The sequence below is a fragment of the Siphateles boraxobius genome, unplaced genomic scaffold (assembly GCF_051911475.1).
Source record: "Siphateles boraxobius isolate OS27281-9 unplaced genomic scaffold, OSU_SipBor_1 18, whole genome shotgun sequence".
Taxonomy (NCBI): Eukaryota; Metazoa; Chordata; class Actinopteri; order Cypriniformes; family Leuciscidae; genus Siphateles; species Siphateles boraxobius.
The window spans coordinates 3,074,010-3,092,072 of NW_027508788.1; the positions used below are offsets into that span (position 1 = coordinate 3,074,010).

General features: G+C 38.9%; 1 protein-coding gene across 6 annotated transcripts in view; it reads left to right on the forward strand.

The window, feature by feature from the left end:
• The window catches only part of vav2 (vav 2 guanine nucleotide exchange factor), a 273,666-nt gene that overhangs the window by 2,177 nt on the left and 253,426 nt on the right, over nucleotides 1-18,063 (forward strand). The gene's annotated exons all lie outside the window — the stretch shown is intronic.

An 18,063-nucleotide genomic window follows, 5' to 3' on the forward strand; every position in this document is an offset into this window, starting at 1 on the left:
TTGCAGCTTACTGCAGTCTTTTACAGATTTATGGGAAGCTGGCAAATACTTTTGGAAAGTTAACCCAATGCTACAGCCACTCATTTCTTGAACAAGATCATGTGGACATCAAAACATGTGAACTCAGAGCAAGGGTAAACTTTTATTTTGAACAACACTTGGCATATGATATTTAGAAACATATTGATGTATTCGGTGTTGGTGTAGGTTTATAAATTATTTATGTTACATATTTGGTGAAATGGCGACCATTGTGTTCAGGTGAATGTTATAAGCAACCCAATCTCACAGTATATGTAGAGATGGAGTTTGAGACACGCTTCACACTTGTAAATAACAGTGCAATACAACGCATAAAAACACAAAGGGCGTCAGACTTTATGGGCTGTGTTTACAAATGCACATTATTACCCTGAAACACGCATCACATATATTAATTTAACTGATTCACAGCCTTTGTGATTATACAATAGCACTATGCTATATTATGATTTTTAAATGGTTTTAATATATTGTGCAACCTTTGAAAAAGGTAATAACTCATCTAATAATGCGGTTCATGGACTCTGCCTGTTAATCAACATGGGAAAAATGAAATTGGTTGTACGTACGTATGGCCGTACATATGGCTGTTTTAATTTCTTCATTTTCAAACATTAAACCAACTAGCCTTTATTTTGGTGGTAAATCTTAAAGCTTCTCTTTTGTTGACTTTTACAATGGCATGATTTAAACCTGTACAGATGTTGTCATATGACTGTATAGTTGTTTCACCCAGCACTTGTAGGCTTTTGTTTTAGCTGCTATTTGCTGAGACAGACCTTTCATCCTCCCACAACCGTAGCTTCCCCAGCATGGTAGGGTTTTGTGTGGTATTACGTTGTGACAAATTGTTTGAAAGGGAGATCTGGCAGCACAATGGAAGCTGTGATTTATACGCAGCAAAGGTCACGGTGTGCTTTGATACACAGTGGTTGTTAATTTACTACCATTAAATCAGGATGAAGTGATTATGTGGGCTGTTTGTGGTGGATGTCCATCGATACTGAAGCTTCTGCTGTTCTGCATGCCGCACATGTTCCTCATTTTAGTGCAGAAGGCCTTTTTCATAAACGGGTTCTTGTGTTCGAGCCTGCTGATTGGCCATCACTCATAAACACCCATTGTACTGGTAAATTTTGTAAGGACAGCCTTAGGCATTAGTTAATAGACTAGTGTTTCCGAATAGAATGTTACTGTGCAAGCGCTTGGGCCTTGTACATGCAAAGAATGTGCAATAACAAGTAAGGCCCAAGTGTCAGTGGTGTCAGTCACACAGAGATATGCTTTTCCTTTATCTCAAATCATAATTGCTTACATCAGATCGCCATGAATGTTTTATTTGTCTGTGGAATGCAAATGATTTGATCCCCTCTTAAGGGATAATTTCTCTTCAGATTAGCTCTTGTGTATTTTGAGAAGAATGGTAGATTACTGCTGGTGTCTGACCTGAAGGAAAAATTGTATTAGCTGTTCCAAACCTGTATTTTTTTTTCAGAAAACACAAAAGTGTTTTTTAAAAGAAATCTTTTTTTTCAGAATCTTTTTTTGCAGAAGCCCTCCATAAAAGTGTCATAAATAGGCTAGTCCATATTTGTGCTAAATGTAATGTCTTCTGAAGCTGTTCATGAGAAGAAACTATTGTGTGAGACTGAGAGACAGACGCAAGTCAAGTCCCACTCAAGATCAACTTCCAAAACAGCAAATCATGTTCAATTAATATACAGTGACATTTTGCCATCAGTGATTTGTGGATGTAGATGTGGGCTGGATGTAGTAAAATGCTATGCTCTGATATGCTTTTTACTTGTTTTATTTTTTTTAATCTTTGGTGGAGCTTGACGGTAAATAATAATAATTTGTTACATTTATTTTATATACCGTTTTTCTCGGTACTCAAAGCGCTTTGCATGGAAGGGGGAATCTCCTCAAACACCACCAATGTGCAGTGTCCACCTGGATGATATGACGGCAGCCATATTGCACCAGAACGCCCACCACTCACCAGCTTACTGATGGAGAGGAGACAGTGATGAAGCCAATCAGTATATGGGGATGATTAGGAGGCCATGATGGACAGAGGCCAAGGGGCGATAAATAGTCACCATAAACAGTCCTTGTTTTGAATGAAATTAATATATAATATGATGATCCAAATTAAAATCTTGGGTGAACTATCCCTTTTAAAATAATTGTGAAGTTCTATCATTATGCACTGATATTATGTGGTTTGTGTATTTCACTATTTACACTGTAAAAATAAAAGGTGCCTGGAGGAACCTTTTGGGGTTTTTCACTTTGCCACACCAGCAGAACCGTCTGTAGGACCCCTCACCACTGCAAATTTTGTATGTCTCCCTCATCAGACACACCCTATTCAAGTCTTGCAGTATGTACTAATGAGCTCATAAGTTGAATCAGGTGTGTTAGGTGAGGGAGACATGCAAAATGTGCAGTGGAGAGGGGTCCCTAGGACAGGTTTGAGAACCACTGCTCTATCAGGGCTCGAGACTAACGGCGTCCTATCGTCCTGGGGACGATAGAAAATGTGTTGAGGATGAACAGAAATATTCTCCAGGACGCCTACAGGACGAAATACTTTTTTGTATGTGTGTTCATTTATTACTAGCCTACTAGGCTAACTTACTTAGAAATTAACCGACCAAGTGCTGACTACAACAGAGCGCGTCTTCTCGTGCTGTTACTATCACTGGCGGCTACTCACCCGGAGACTTGTACCACGGTACCAGGTGCATCTATCAAATGGCTTAATGACATTGCAAATATGTTGCGCTGGTTAAACCACGGTAACATAAAACAGATTGAGCACCAAGACGGCCCTGCATCTCCTCCATCGAATCCGAGTAGGCTGTGTACGTCTGGAGCCGTGCCCGGAAATGTCCCCGTATTTCACTGTGCGCTAAAGACCAAAGCCCGTGTTTTTTCTTCTTCCCCATAATACACGTGCAGCCTGTACAAGTGGTCTGGGGTGTTCACTGATATGCACTCACAAAAATCGCTGCAAAAGATGCTTTCCAACAGGTTTTATCGTAGTTTTTGTCCAACTCCATTAACTTGTATTGGATGTTCTGTGAGGTACGGTACATCTTTTGCAGCGATTTTTGTGTGAGCATATCAATGAACACCCCAGACCAATCGGTGAGTTTCACGTCTTTGTAAACTTAAGTTTAATGCGTTTTATGAATGATTGTTCCAGTGCCCATATGAAACCATTGTGGAGGTGGGGGGTGTTAACACAGAAACCGAAAATTCTCGGGACAGCAGCATTTGTCCAAATTTAAATCTTAACCGTTCGATTTCATCAGAAACGATCTTAAAACAGGGCTTTAAGTGTAAAATACCAAACTTGTCCTTTAAATGTTAAAAGATGTTACAATAATAATCAATAATAATCCTTTTATAGAATTCGAGTTCCTCTAATTTCCTCCAATGCACCTCGAGGTCTCGAGGTAATGAAAAGGTGACTCAATAACCTCTGAACTGAATACAAAGTGCTTAAAGGATCCGATAAGTTCCAGCAAGAACCGCAAAGATTGTCAATGCTCCACTAGTAACCTTACTATAAGAGAAAGAGCTTTGAGGCACTTAGATTACATTTTTAAGTTAATTGAGTATCCGACAGGATATTTGAGGCACCTTTAGTTTTTACAGTGTAGGCTGAATAATTTGTTAATGATATTATAATGTTACATATTTTGTCTTTTGATGAGTTTGCACATGGGTTTGGTCATGAGCACAATATGTTGAGGTGGATCAGAGGTCCCTCTGTCTGACAGACATAGCTCTGTTGGTTTTGCATTTTTGGAGTCTGCTGTATTCTTACTTTTTTTTTCTCTACTTTTATTTACCTCAGGTGATTGACTCAACTAATACCGTAGAGATGATTCAGGCGTCAGTAGTGAGAATGTGTGTTTGTGTTTGTGTACTTTCTTGTAATACCTGTGTGTGTAGTTTCCTATCACCTCCAGCTTGGCCTGGGGACAGTCTAGGGACTTCAGTCATAACAGCGAGGTCTGCCCCTTTTCTCTTCAAGGCTTTAGGGAGTTAGCAATGTCTGTTGTTTCCTCTTAGAAAATTCAGCCTGTCTTTCGGCACGTACGCAGGGCAGAGAGAAAGTGAGACGAGTCATTGCTCACTGTAGTACTTTTATGCATTTTATTGTACTCCCCATTTGCCTTTAACAGGCTATTCATTTTAGCTCTGTTTTTAGATGCGTTCATTCTCATAACTCTTGTATTTCTGCTGCAAGGATAATGGGTTTCATCTTTGAGATTTCGTTCTGATTTATTACTCTTAACCATCCCCTCTCTCTCTCCCTCCCTCCCTTCCTCTCTCTCTCCCTTTTGCTAGCTCCTTCAGCCATAATCTCATACAAGTTACTTCTGTTGGCAGATATTGACCACACTTTCTGGCCTCTGGCATCTGTTGGAGGTCTCTTTGTGCTGGATCCTGATTCTTTTTTTTTATTATTGTGGATTTGAGTGAACAAGCTGAAATAGCAACATGAATATTAAATACACTAGCAGAAACCATCATCACAATAATCATGCTTTCACAATAGAGAATATGGGTTTTGATAATTAAACTCTGTCTGAAACAGAAGTGAATAGAGATGGCATAATGGCAGGGTGAGCAACTAATGTTTTTGGAAGCAGGCGCCATTGCTGTTAGCTATTAAAGTGAATGCTGAAAATAGGGGTCGACCGATTATCAGCGCCAATATTAAGCATTTTTATGGTTATCGGTATTGGCCATTTTCAAAACCATTTTGCTGATAAAATAATTTAATTTTGAAATGCACTATATTTGGCTCTGACGCAGCCACCTCTGTCGGAACTCCCCACTCTGTAGACTAGACTAGGGATTGGACGGTATGAAAATTTCATATCACGATTATAGTGACCAAAATTATCGTGATTTTCAATATTATCACGGTTTTGTTAAAACAAGATGAAAGTGTTAAAAACAAAACTGATAATCACACTGAAAACACATCAACAAGTTTTATATTTGAGAATCAACAAATAAAACAAGCAGCTCTATGCACTTTTTAAAGTAAGATTCATTCTATTCTGTGGCATTTCCATCCTTATAATGACCGTCTTCAATAGCAACACATTATAACACAGCGCATCACAACGGACGCGCGCTCTCATTTCATTCAAATACAACTTGTCATGTCGTGTCTTTGTTTTTGATTGTATTGAAAATGAAATCCGAGTTGATTTATTGTTTACAGAATTTGAAAATATTGTGATCATCTTGTCTGGATGAGTTTTATACGCTGTACAAAATGGATTTAACAGTTAAGAATAGAGATATTAATCTCTATTCAATAAGTCCCCGTATTATGTAGTAAAAAAAAAATCGGTGTAATAAGTGTACAATGAATAGCTATTAGTGGTGTAACGATATTCGAACCGAACCGAAAAACCGTGATACAGAACACACGTTTCGAATCGCGATACTCTCATTGCGTACCGAACACGCCCCTCCCCGCCCCCTGCTACCCCGGCCCCGGCCAGCCCGGCTCAATGGACCTCATGTCTTATGTGTACAGTACACAACGAATTCAGTTTTGTAGCCTAACCACCATTAACACCAAATAACAAGCTCCGTGTTTTGTTACTTTCGATAATAAGCAAGGTGTAATCTTTCAAAGTCTGTCTATTTGATCACGAAATTCAAACTATAAATGGCGTTTTGGCGCTCTTTGCTGTGGCGTGAGATCGCTGTAGGCCTACTAAGCTCCTCATTTCAAGCGGCAGCGCAGCGCGCGGGTAAACGCGATCATCTCTTCCTCAGTTACAGAATGGACACCTGAAGGTATGATGAAAGATGCAGTATACTTGCTGAAAGGCATCATAACTCGTGTAATCGCTATATCAGTGTTTCAGCAGCGGAAAGTCGTCAATAAAACAGCATAGCTTGTCACTAGCATTATATTTACCTAAACAGGCAAGTGATTCAGTGTCCACAACTTTGGTTCCTATAAATGAACTCTTGCACTAAATAAATGCACCATGTTAGCCTATATATTATATTTTACTTAACCTGTTAATGATATCTTGATTATTTAATGTATGTTTAAAATTTCACTTTCACTTTCATGAAAATGACAACTGTGTAAAGTATTATATTTCAATAACAAATTAGAGTAAAAACACAAGTTAATGCAAAAACTGCCTTATGTTCAGTTTACATGTTTTCATACAAAATGTGTTGTGTGTTGATTTATTATATCTAAAAAATAAATAGCATCTGAATTTAGGTTAAAAGTCTAGGGTACAACCTTTAATGTTATAGTAATGTGCGGCTCCCTATATAGTTTACAGATTTAGCAGATTTTTTTTAATCCTTATGAAACGTTTAATTGTAATTGAATTAATTTAAAGACAAAGACAATTTTTTCATTAAACCACTGTTAAAGAAAAAGAAAAAGCAATTTTAGCTTTCTAAACCAAACCGAATCGAACCGAACCGAGACGTCAAAACCATGGGAAAACCGAACCGTCAATTTTGTGTATCGTTACACCCCTAATAGCTATACATTATTATCTCTTAAATGTCACTCTTAATAGTCTTGTTTGAACTTGTTCGTTTGTCTTTGGCTCAAAGCCACTTGCTGTGAACTTTTCTTCGTGGAAGCTTCAAGTTTATTTCAAGTGAGTGAGATAAAATATTTCAACTCAAAACATTTTGTGCCAAATTATTTCCCAGATATAGTTTTAGTATTGAGATCAAAGTTAATTTGCCTTGCGTTCGCTATACAACAGTGGGTGATGGTCACAGAGGACAACTCGGCAGATTTGAGGTGTTTACCCCTATCACAGCAACTTTTTTTGAGCCTCTTCTGCAGACAGAGTGGCCATCCTCGATTAAGTTTCCCTCAGGATTTTTGTAAAATCCAAAATATGACCACACCTCAGATTTGGTCCTCTTAAAAGGCTGAAAAATCTCCCGAGCACGGTCACTGCCTTCCGTCATTCCTTCTCGAATAAAAAAAAAACAACAACATTGAGCACTGCGTCAGACTGTTGCTGGCTTGACAGGATTTATAGTGAGTAATTAAAATCGCGATAATCAAACACGGTTTTAATGATAATTGAATTTTAAACTATAATACGAACCATCAGTACATTTTATCGTGGTTTATAGTGAACCGGTAATCGTCCCATGCCTAGACTAGACCAATGTCCCCTGCCCATCTGATTTGTTGGGAGTCACAAGTCCGGCCAATCAACGCGGAAAGCTGAAGGCACTGAAAGTTTTGCACTCTCACACCGAAAGCATTTGCTGACTACTGGAGCTGCTTCACTGATTACGCATCAGTTGTCTCTCAACTTTACTGTAAAAAGCGGAATGTCACGGAATTTGTAAACTTTTTGATGAATTAATAAAAAGCAGGTCAGTACAAATCAAATTGAATTTCAAACCGCAAAAAGACAATTTAAATGAATCCTGCGTTTCTCTAAATGAATGGCTTAGACACGTGATTACACACACACACACACACACACACACACACACACACACACACACACACACACACACACACACACACACACACACACGCGACGCTTGCACTGTTTTCTGCCTCAGCCGCTAGAGATGCGCGATGGCGGTTATAGCCGCGGATGACGTGACGGAAAAAAATATTTTAATTAAATTCGGGCGGGTGGCGGGCGGTTTCTAGTCTCGCGGCTCTCATCAGCAGCGCCTTGTATCAGCGGACGGCGGGTGGGTGCGGTTTTGAAAATTGGTCAAAAACATTGGTGCGGATGGATGGCGGACGGATGATGAGTTTTGTTATGCGGTTGCAGATTAAATAATAGCCCATCCGCGCATCTCTATCAGCCGCATCATTATATGAGGACATGATTGCAGAAACATCATCTCCAGAGCCGCTTAGTCACTTCATGAGTTTTTTTAATGCTTCAACTGAGAAAAGTTATCGTCATATCATAAACTCACAGAAACTCAAAGATTTCCAAAGTCTGTTTATGCCATTAAGAAAATAAAATTCTGTCAAATAAATTTTGTTTTAAAGAAATGTTCATTTAAAAGCAGCGCTCATTCATCAGTGTATAATGTTACACTAGAGATGCGCGCATCAACCGTCGCCTAGTCCGCAGTTGAAGGTGACGATCATCGATTTATAATCACGGGTAACATCACAGAATAATTGTTATTTGACCATCAGGTGCGGATACTTAAATCAGAGAAAATTATTGGGGCGGGTGGTTGATTTGTTTTTGGCTGCGGAGAAGACACGCACGCACACAGCGCGTGTCTTCTCCAGGTCGTGCTTACCAGGTTGTTCATAAAAGCCGAAATGTGCCCAGAATAGATGTAGGCTTTTAAAGTAGTTGGAGCATTTTTAATTACTCGCACTAGCGTCTCGCCTACCTCTGCCATTGTATGCTACCGCGACAAAGCACATACGCGCGAAATGACGTCAGAAAAGTGTCAATACATTATAATCGCTATGGTCTATTATTGAACCGATACCGAATCGTCCTCGTCTCCAACGCAATGCATCGTAAAAACGATTAATTTCGACACCCCTACAATTTACAAAACTATACTATACTACACAGAACAGAGCCTGGCATTTCAGAAGTGAAGCTCCAAAATTCAAATTCAGTACCAGCCTTTCTGAAGTGGAGAGCTGGGTGTGTTGTGAGGTCAGCCTTTCTCTCTTACTAGGTTAATTTAATCTATAAGCATGGCCTTTCTCTGAACTTTGACCCCTGGCAGCTGGGTGTAGGTAATTTCATCAATAGAGCTTGTTAGGGACACTTCCTGTATCACGCATCTGTGACCAGCTGCTTGAAAGAAAGTGAATGGGATTGTAAAAGGGTCAGAAATATGAGACTACTCAATTAAATTACAATATACACAAATCTACTTTATTTGCAGACAAAAGACGAAAGGTTAAAGAAACACACTGCTGGTCTGTGGTTGTTCGGGGCTTGATCTTTCATGTCTCTGCTTTTCTGATCTGTCTTAGTCAGTTGGAATGCATGGAACCGTTTACTCGCTGGTTCCTGTTCATTCTTCAGGGAGACCCTTTATTAAGCAACAGAGAAAGCAGTGAGTTTACAAGGATTAAGCAAGACCGCACACCGTGAACTGACATGTTTAGGAGCCCAGGCTTCACCCATATATTTCAGCTTGATAGATTCTTATGTCACCCGAGCTCATGAGAGGATATTATTGCAATTCACGGTAGCTCTCCTAGGCCAAATTGCTGTTGTTTAGAGGGAGGGTCATAATGAAAGATGGAAGATATATGAAACCATTCAGATGAATTCATATCCAAGAGAATGGCTGGAGGAAATCCGAGAGTGTGGTTATCAATCAACAGGATTTCTGCATAAGATTTATTTATTTGTTACGTTTGTTGGACCGTCCTTGATATTGCAGTAATAAAATTCCATAACAATATTATACATAAGCAATGGCTTATTATAAGAGTGACTCTTAACAGCTATGAAAGTGGGACCCAGGGAGGGGAAATGATAATTGAGAGACTGAACAGTTGCATTGTTTTAAACTCTCTCTCTCTTTCAGCAAATTATTTATCATTTTAACATCAACATCATTTGGTGGCCTTCGAACTCAACACAGCCAGGAGGGATTTTGTCCCTGCAGGGTTTTGAGACAGCAACTCCATCACAAGTGATGAGAAAAGAAGTAAAGAGGAACCCACACAGGGAGCTTATGTTCCTAAATGCTCCATCTGTGAGCAGTTTGTTGTGGAATATTAACACAGATGAGCCGGGGAATCAGCCCTGATTTTCAGAGCGCATTGAGCCGAGCATGGGCACACAGCACCCACATGAGTGGAAGGGCAGTAATGCACAACCAACAGATGGCTGCTGCTGCTTCTTTTTTTTTTTTTGGCTGGCAGCATCTTCATACATCCTTGTCTTCTGTATATAGGCTACTTCTTGCCAACTTTCAACCTGAAAATCAGTCGTTATTACACAAATATTGAGCCCGATCTAAAGTTCAGAAATTTTATAAACTGAGGCCGAATAAAATGGTGCGCTGCACGCTCTGTAAAACTGAAATTGCATACCACAGCAGCATAACTTCTATTTCTGTCCGTGCGCATTTTGCTTGTCACCTTGCAAATACAGACACATTGTGACATATAATTGTGTTTATATGTCTTGCCTTGGCGGTTATGTCTTACGTAAACATACAGAAAACGGTTTGGGACGCGTGTCAGTATTGGATCTGTGCATTACTGTAGGTCTTAAAGTGATAGCAACCTAGTATGCTGTCACCCACTGTTGTCTGTGTTGTAAATGTTAATCAAACAACAACAACAACAGGAGAAACAAAACATTGTCATTTTCACACAAACACATTTTTTCCAGATCTATTTCTTAGAAAAAAACATTCTTATATTCGGGAAAATGCGGTATTTCAGATTTGTGAAGACTTGTGTAATAAGGCTGTGGACCACACTCACCATCCCCCTTTCCAAGCCTGATAGGTTGTTTTCAAAGTTAAAATGTATCAGAATTTGGTAAGAGACCAAAATAAACTGTTTATGCAGTTTTTTTTCCCTCTCTGCCATGTATGACTATTGAGCAAATAACATTATATATAATCTTGTAAATGTAGTAACACTTTTTTTTTTGTGGAAATTGCCATCACAAAATCAGTAATTTTGCACAAAATCACACAGAAAAAAAATAGCGAAATCCTGCTGGGACCGACTCTTTGGTATTTGCTGTTGATTGATTTTAGTTTCTGTCTGGGGTGGAGATAACCATCAGTATGGTGCGGTAAGGAGAAGGAAACAGTCCTCTCCTTCTATAAACACACTCCCTCCCATCACTTCCTCCTGCCAGCACCTCACTGTGTATGATGATAAGCTTCTTAATATTTTCTAATATCTACCAACAACATCAGAGATATGATTGTCTCTAGAGACATGGTTCTTGTGCAATGCCTATTTAGTAACATTTTGGGATTCACTCCCCCCCCCCCCACACCAACACAAAGCTAACTAATATCCCATTACTGACCAAAACTGATCATATCTCATAAATGGCTTTGGAACAGGAGGAGGACCGGTGCAGAGGTAGAAATTGCAACATTAGAGAGTCCTGTAAAAGGCTGCTATGTATTGATCTTACCCCCAACTGGCACGCTCGTTAATCATGCAAACAGGAAGCTGTGTATCGTTTCCACCCTTCCCCTTGTTGCTTCCCTCTGAGCAGACTCTGGATTAGTGGCAATCTGTTAAACTGAGCTCAAAATAGAGCTGGGCACTAAAAAAAATTAACTGTTATGTCAGCTATAGTCTGTATGCTTCATATAGAGATTAACTCTATATGTGCTCTATTCATAGATGCCACCTACGTCACTAGAAATAGAAAGCCGACATATTGACGACCGATCTTGCCCGGCGCCGCCCAAACTGCCCATTTGAATGAGAGAGAAAGACCGAGATTGATGGATAAAATTTTAATTTTAAATTCTCTCTCTCTCTCTCTCTCTCTCTCTCTCTCTCTCTCTCTCTCTCTCTCTCTCTCTCTCTCTCTCTCTCTCTCTCTCTCTCTCTCTCTCTCTCTCTCTCTCTCTCTACCTCTACCAAAGAGACTGGATGATAACCCTGTTTAAGACATAACCGACATATTTTACGTGAATACTCTCCAAAACGGACATTTAAACATAATGTTGTGTGTATTTGTCCATTCAGTATCTCTCTCAGTATCATTTACCTCTCTCTCACACACACACACACACACACACACACACACACACACACACACACACACACACACATTGAAGCACGTGTGATGCTCACGCTGTTTTTTGCCTAAATGAAGACACAAATGCATGAACTTCATCTCCAGACTCTAGATCCGCTCTGAAAGTCACTTTGTGAGCATTTAACCGCTTGATTTGAGAAAAACTATCATCATGTCATAAACGTACAGAAACTCAAAGGTCTTCACTGCAACCCATCAAAAAAAATTGTTTGGTTTAACTAAATATATTACTGTTGTACAGTAGAATTTAGATATGTCTCAATGTAATAAAAAAGATCACTATTATAAAATACTATTTATAAGTGAATAATAAAAAAGAATAATGTGTAATGTAATAAAAAAGGTCACTGTTTTATTAATAAAATACTATTTATAAGTGAATAATAAACCCTAAAACATTATCATCAAAACTTTATTTTTTAAGGAATAATCACAATTTTTCTTCCATGTTTTAATTTTAACAGTAAAACTCAGTTTGTTTAATTCATATGATTAAAAGAAATTAAATTAATGTTTTATGTCTTCATTTGATTTATAAAAAAAAACACCACAGAATTAGTGTAAAATTATTATTCTTTTTTTTAAAATGTTGTATAAGTTTAATGATTCATAATACATGATTTCAATTAATTAGACATGCTTTTTGATTACTAACACTTTTACACCACGTATCCACAACATGCCCGCTCCGCGACACTAGCAGTTTCGGTCTACCAAACCCCCTTGAAAAAAATGTATGACATACTTGAAAGCATTTTACTTCCATGGTTAAAGTTAGTGTTACTACATTAAATCCATGGTGAATGTTGCTGATTTGTGGACTTAAAACCTATAACTAGTTCATTTATGGCACATTGTTTCTCCTGGTTTCCTCGTCAGCGCTGTTTGATCTAAAAGAGATCGACGGTTAATAACGGAGAAATTTGATTGCTTCTCACTAGATCTCTCAGCGATGTTACTACTTCTGATGCGAATTCAAATGGATCTCTTAGCGCTGTGAAGTAACAGTGTCGCTTGATCAAGATCGGCTTGCGCTGCACTGACATTGATCCAAACTGATAAAGGTTAGAAAGAATGAAGCTTCTGGTGTCAGAATGCAAGACCCATTGCAAAGCATTATGACGACGTCTTAAGGGGTTGCACACCGGACGAGAAGCGTTGTGTAGGACAACTCGAGGAATCTCACACCGGATGCGCAGAAGCGTTGTGTAGGACAACTCGAGGAATCTCACACCGGATGCGCACTTTCTCAGTTTATGGCCAGCAATTTGGTAATGTTTAAGGACATAATGAATTCAAGATAATGTCTGTACTATGTTATGATTGTACTGTGCAATCAAATATAATCTGAAAATCCGATAACATCAACAAAATAAACATTATGCACACTAAGCGTTGGCTACAGAATTACAAAGAGACGCTTTAACAGAGGTTTGTAGAAAGGGCTTGCATAAGACAAAAGGGGTGTGGAGGAAGCCCAGCCTCAGGCAGGTAAGGCACTAAATCATCTCCCTAAGAGAGATGGCACAAGAGAGAACCTGGAGATCTTGACTTGTAAGTCTTCAAACACAACTTCCCTTGCCCCTCACATCAGCAACGTAAAACTAAATGTATCTTGCAGCAGTATGTAAATTAATGACGATTTAAGACAAATGTAATGTAAATTTAATATAACTCTATGTAAATGGTGCTCTGTGGTGAGGCAGGATTTTAAACAGGGTCCTGAGCCATAGCTGGGCGCTGTGGACAGACACCGAATGGCATTGCCGGTGTGTGAACTCTAATTTGAACTGTGAACTGTAATGTGTTCGAATTTTACAACGTGTTGCGTTGCTGCAGTTCTCGTCCGGTGTGCGACCTCCTTTATTCTGACGGCAGATCAAAATAAACAGGAACTGAATGAATTTTGAGTGATTTGTTACAAAAGTGTGCATCAAATATGCTAAACACGGAAGCTTGAACGTGCATGTGTTATTCGTTAGAACAGATCTCATTGGTTTTCATGCGTCACGCATAGGGCTGTGACGGTGGCAATTTTTTACCACCGCGGTGGTAATAGACCAACTACCGGCGGTGGTGCGGTGGTTGGGGGGTTGTTTTGAAATACAATTTTTTTTTGTGTTTTTCATAGTGTTCTTCTACATCAGAACGTAGGCTCACTTGTGGCTGACGCTGGGCAAGCGTGTGATGCTGGCCAATAGTGAGCCTAAGTTCTGAGGTAGAACCCAGAAGCACTGCACTGTTTCACTACGTCAACAGCAAAGCAGAATGACATGGAAGAGAAGAGATTGTTGAATAAAGTCATTATTTTAGTTTTTTTGCGCACAAAAAGTATTCTCATCGCTTGATAAACTTAAGGTTGAGCCACTGTAGTCACTTGGACTATTGTAACGATGTCTTAACTAACACTCTGTGCCGGCAGATGAAATGCAGCCTATGAAGGAGTGAGAAAGCTCTGTTTTCATCAAAAATATCTTAATTTGTGTTCTGAAGATGAACGAAAGTCTTACAGGGTTGGAATAACATGAGGGTGAGTAATTACTGACAGAATTTAAATTTTTGGGGGAACTAACCCTTTAAGATAGCCGATACAGATTAGTTTAAAAAAAAAGCTTAATCTGCCCAGATATCGATCCTTGAGATCGGCTCAGGACACCCCTATAATAAACATCTATGCTTTACAGGTGATACCATGTGGTCACTCATGTTCCTCAGCAGGCTCTATTTTAGGGCTGCAACTAACGATTATTTTGATAATCGATTAATCGGACGATTATTTTTTCGATTAATCGATTAATCGGATAGAAATTACATTAGATTTAAATAGAACTAAATAAAACCGTAAATCAGGGTATTTATGTGTAAAAGTGTACTTTAAAAAGTGCAAAAGCCACACATTGAGTTTTACTAATATCAATATTTGCATTGTTTTTAATGATAATTGCTGATGGCAAGTTGACAAACATGATTATTGTTAAAAAAATGATATCCAACATGTTATGTTTTAACACAATTTTTGTTAAAACAAATTTACACAGACATGTTGTTCAGATGTGAATATCTGAACTAAAAACAAACTAAAAACATCTAAAATATATAATTCATTTAATTTTTATTTAAAATTAATTATATATAAGGAATATAAGGATAAAGAATATAATATATATTATATATAATATATAAAAGAATAATATAAGGATAAATTGATTAAATAAATATAGAAAGACTGAAAACAATTGTGTGAATGTAGAGCCGCAGTAGATCACGTTTGAAAAACAATTAAAACTTAGTAGACAAATGCTATAAAAAGAGAACGGAATGGAGGTAACGTTACCCAGCAAGCTAACAGGCTTGAGTAAAGGACAGGAGAAATTATGCATTAGTGCACAAGCATTCGCTGAAAACCACTGAGTACAGTGACTAAAAAACAATATTTTACTGCTGCTGTTATTAACTGCCTTTATATTTAGTGCTTCGCTTTGTAAAGACCGTTTTAATTTAACCTATTTCTGCGGTAGCGCTATTTTAATCCATCACTTACGTTGCGAGCGAACTGATTGCGCAACCTGATGCTCGAGACAAAATACAGACATCCCAAGATCCCGGAAGTCCCAGGAGTCTCCCGCATATTGATTGCGGCTCCCTGATGCCCGCGAATTAGTTCAAACTCCCGAAATCTAGAGCGCGCAAGCAAGAGCGCGCATGCGAGACAGAAGAGACTGCTCCAAACCGTGTAGCGCGCGCGCGCTCGGCAGAGCGCCTGAGGGAGAGAGACCTTGCGTGTGTGTGCGTACCAGTAAACGCTCCCCGTGTCGTAAGCAGACCAACTAATCGATAATGACATTCGTTGACAACGATTTTCATAATCGATTATAATCGATTTTATCGATTAGTTGTTGCAGCCCTACTCTATTTAAAGGTGCAGTGTGTGATTTTTAACGGCATCTAGTGGTGAGGTTACGAATTACAACCAAGAAAAGTTACGGTGGCTGGCAGGAAAATATGTCATCGTCTGAGATAGCAGAGAGTAGCCAGTTCAGCAATGAGGTTTCTTTACAAGGATAAATTAAGAAATTGTTTACTTAATTATTCAGTAAAACTATGTTATTGCGAATATTATTGTTACTTGTTCATCATTGTGTCAGTGTTTTATTCGCTGAACTAAGTTTCCTTCCTTGCACGAAGAGCAACATAGTAACGAAACGCGTTTGTCCGTTTAGGGCTACTATAGAAACTAGGGATGTTAACCGATGACCGTTTGACCAATGGTCGACCGTATCAACGTTAACCGATCAAAGTTGTCGGTAGTCGGTTAAAAAAAAAAGAAGTGATCTCTAAATTAGGCTATTATAGACAGTGGACTAAACGCTACTACAGTTAGCCATCTCATTCCAAGATATTTTTGTGTGAAGTGAACAAATCCCTCACACTCAATTTTTCATAACTCGCCTGTTTGTACTTAATAAACCAATAAAAACATTTGGCGCGAGGTCACAGCGTTTGGGTGCGCGCTCACAAGGTTTGCGAAAAGTAAAGGCTACAGGCTAAAACACTCGAGGTTAGAGCCAGGGCAGACGACAGGATGAAGCGTGCAAAGAAAAGTAGTGTGTGGGACCATTTCACCAAATATAATGAAACAGATCTGTGAGCTGTTTGTTGGCTACAGTATTCTCGTGATTTTTCGTTTATTTAATGTTATTATTAAGAATAGCTGTAGGGCATGTTGGCCATTGTCTGTTATGGTTTAGGAAATGTTGCCCTTAACAGAAGTTGACACTTGTCTTTTTGAAAAATAAAAAAATAATATTAATTATACAAAAGAGTTGTTCTGTCCGTTATTAGAAGGCACACAGTGAGTTAGACCTGCCTTGGCCGGTGCGTCTTTTATGCATTCTGAAGGTGCCTGTTTTATCCTTTGGTTTTATCGTGTTGCAGTCTATTAGGCAACATTCTGCATAAAATGGGCTTAGATTTGGAATCTACATTTCAGTGGTAACAGATAAGTTGATGATGATCATCATCTTTCTTTATTATTGTTAGCACTACCTCAAACCAAAGCGGCGTCTCTTCGGAGCCGCGGCAATGTTTCAAATGAGCTTCTAACGCTACACTAACGCCTTTATTTTCAGCGCGATCACCTTGTACCCAAACCATTTCGAAACTAAGGAGCCATTTGTCCTCTGATTACATACAAGCTCCTCGGTGCCGCGTTTGCGGGACTCCTGTTTCGCGCTGTAGGGGATTTTAAAAAAGTGACGTGAGTGGAAGGGCGGCGCCGGAGCAGTGTGTGCAGGGTCCGAAATTAACTTTTTGGCTCACCTGCCACTGGGACTGGTAGATGAAAAAATCCACCAGCCAAGCATATTTTTTACCGGCCAAAATAATAAACAGCCTTTTTGTGTCACATATACATTAATTTATATAGGCTATATTTAAACATTTTTGGCATTATATTTCTGGTCTATTATTTTCCATTCTTACTTTTATTTACACACACATATTACACAATTTACACACATTAAAATAATATTTTTGTGGTGGTGCCTATAAAAATAGTTCTGTACAAATTAAATGTATTAATTGTATATTTAATAAAAAGTATGCAATAATAATATATTATAATTATTTCAAAAAAATATTTAGTTTTACTCTGCCTATTTTTTTACTCCATTTACTCTGACTGATCAGTAACTGAAGGACTGGAAATATCAGTTGTTTTTAACCCTTCATTAAAATGAATCGGTTCATAGGAGTGAGTCATTAGTTTGCGAATTGGACGTGTCATTATGGGATGTGTGCGCGTTGTGTGATTATCCCGGCAGCTAGGACATCCCTCAAGATTTGTGTCAACACAGAAAACATTTAATCACTGGATAGGTTTTTTCGTTTATTTAAAGTGTGGTTTATGTCAGCTGAATGTGCGGAACGCTTCAGAGAAGATAAGGTATTTTAGCACAATTCACAGTTCACACCCAGCGGTAATTCAGGAAAAAAAATATCCGAATGCTCCACATGAAACTATGATCTTCCGACCTTTACCATCGTGTCGATTTATTTTGATGAATATGTGCCAGGGAGAGAGAGCAAGACAGCGATTAGGAGACGGTGAAGCCTTGTTTAGACTTTCGCCTGGTTTCGAAGAGAAAGAGTGCGGGCGCGCGACCAGGGCTCTCTCTCTCTCTCTCTCTCTCTCTCTCGCTGTCTC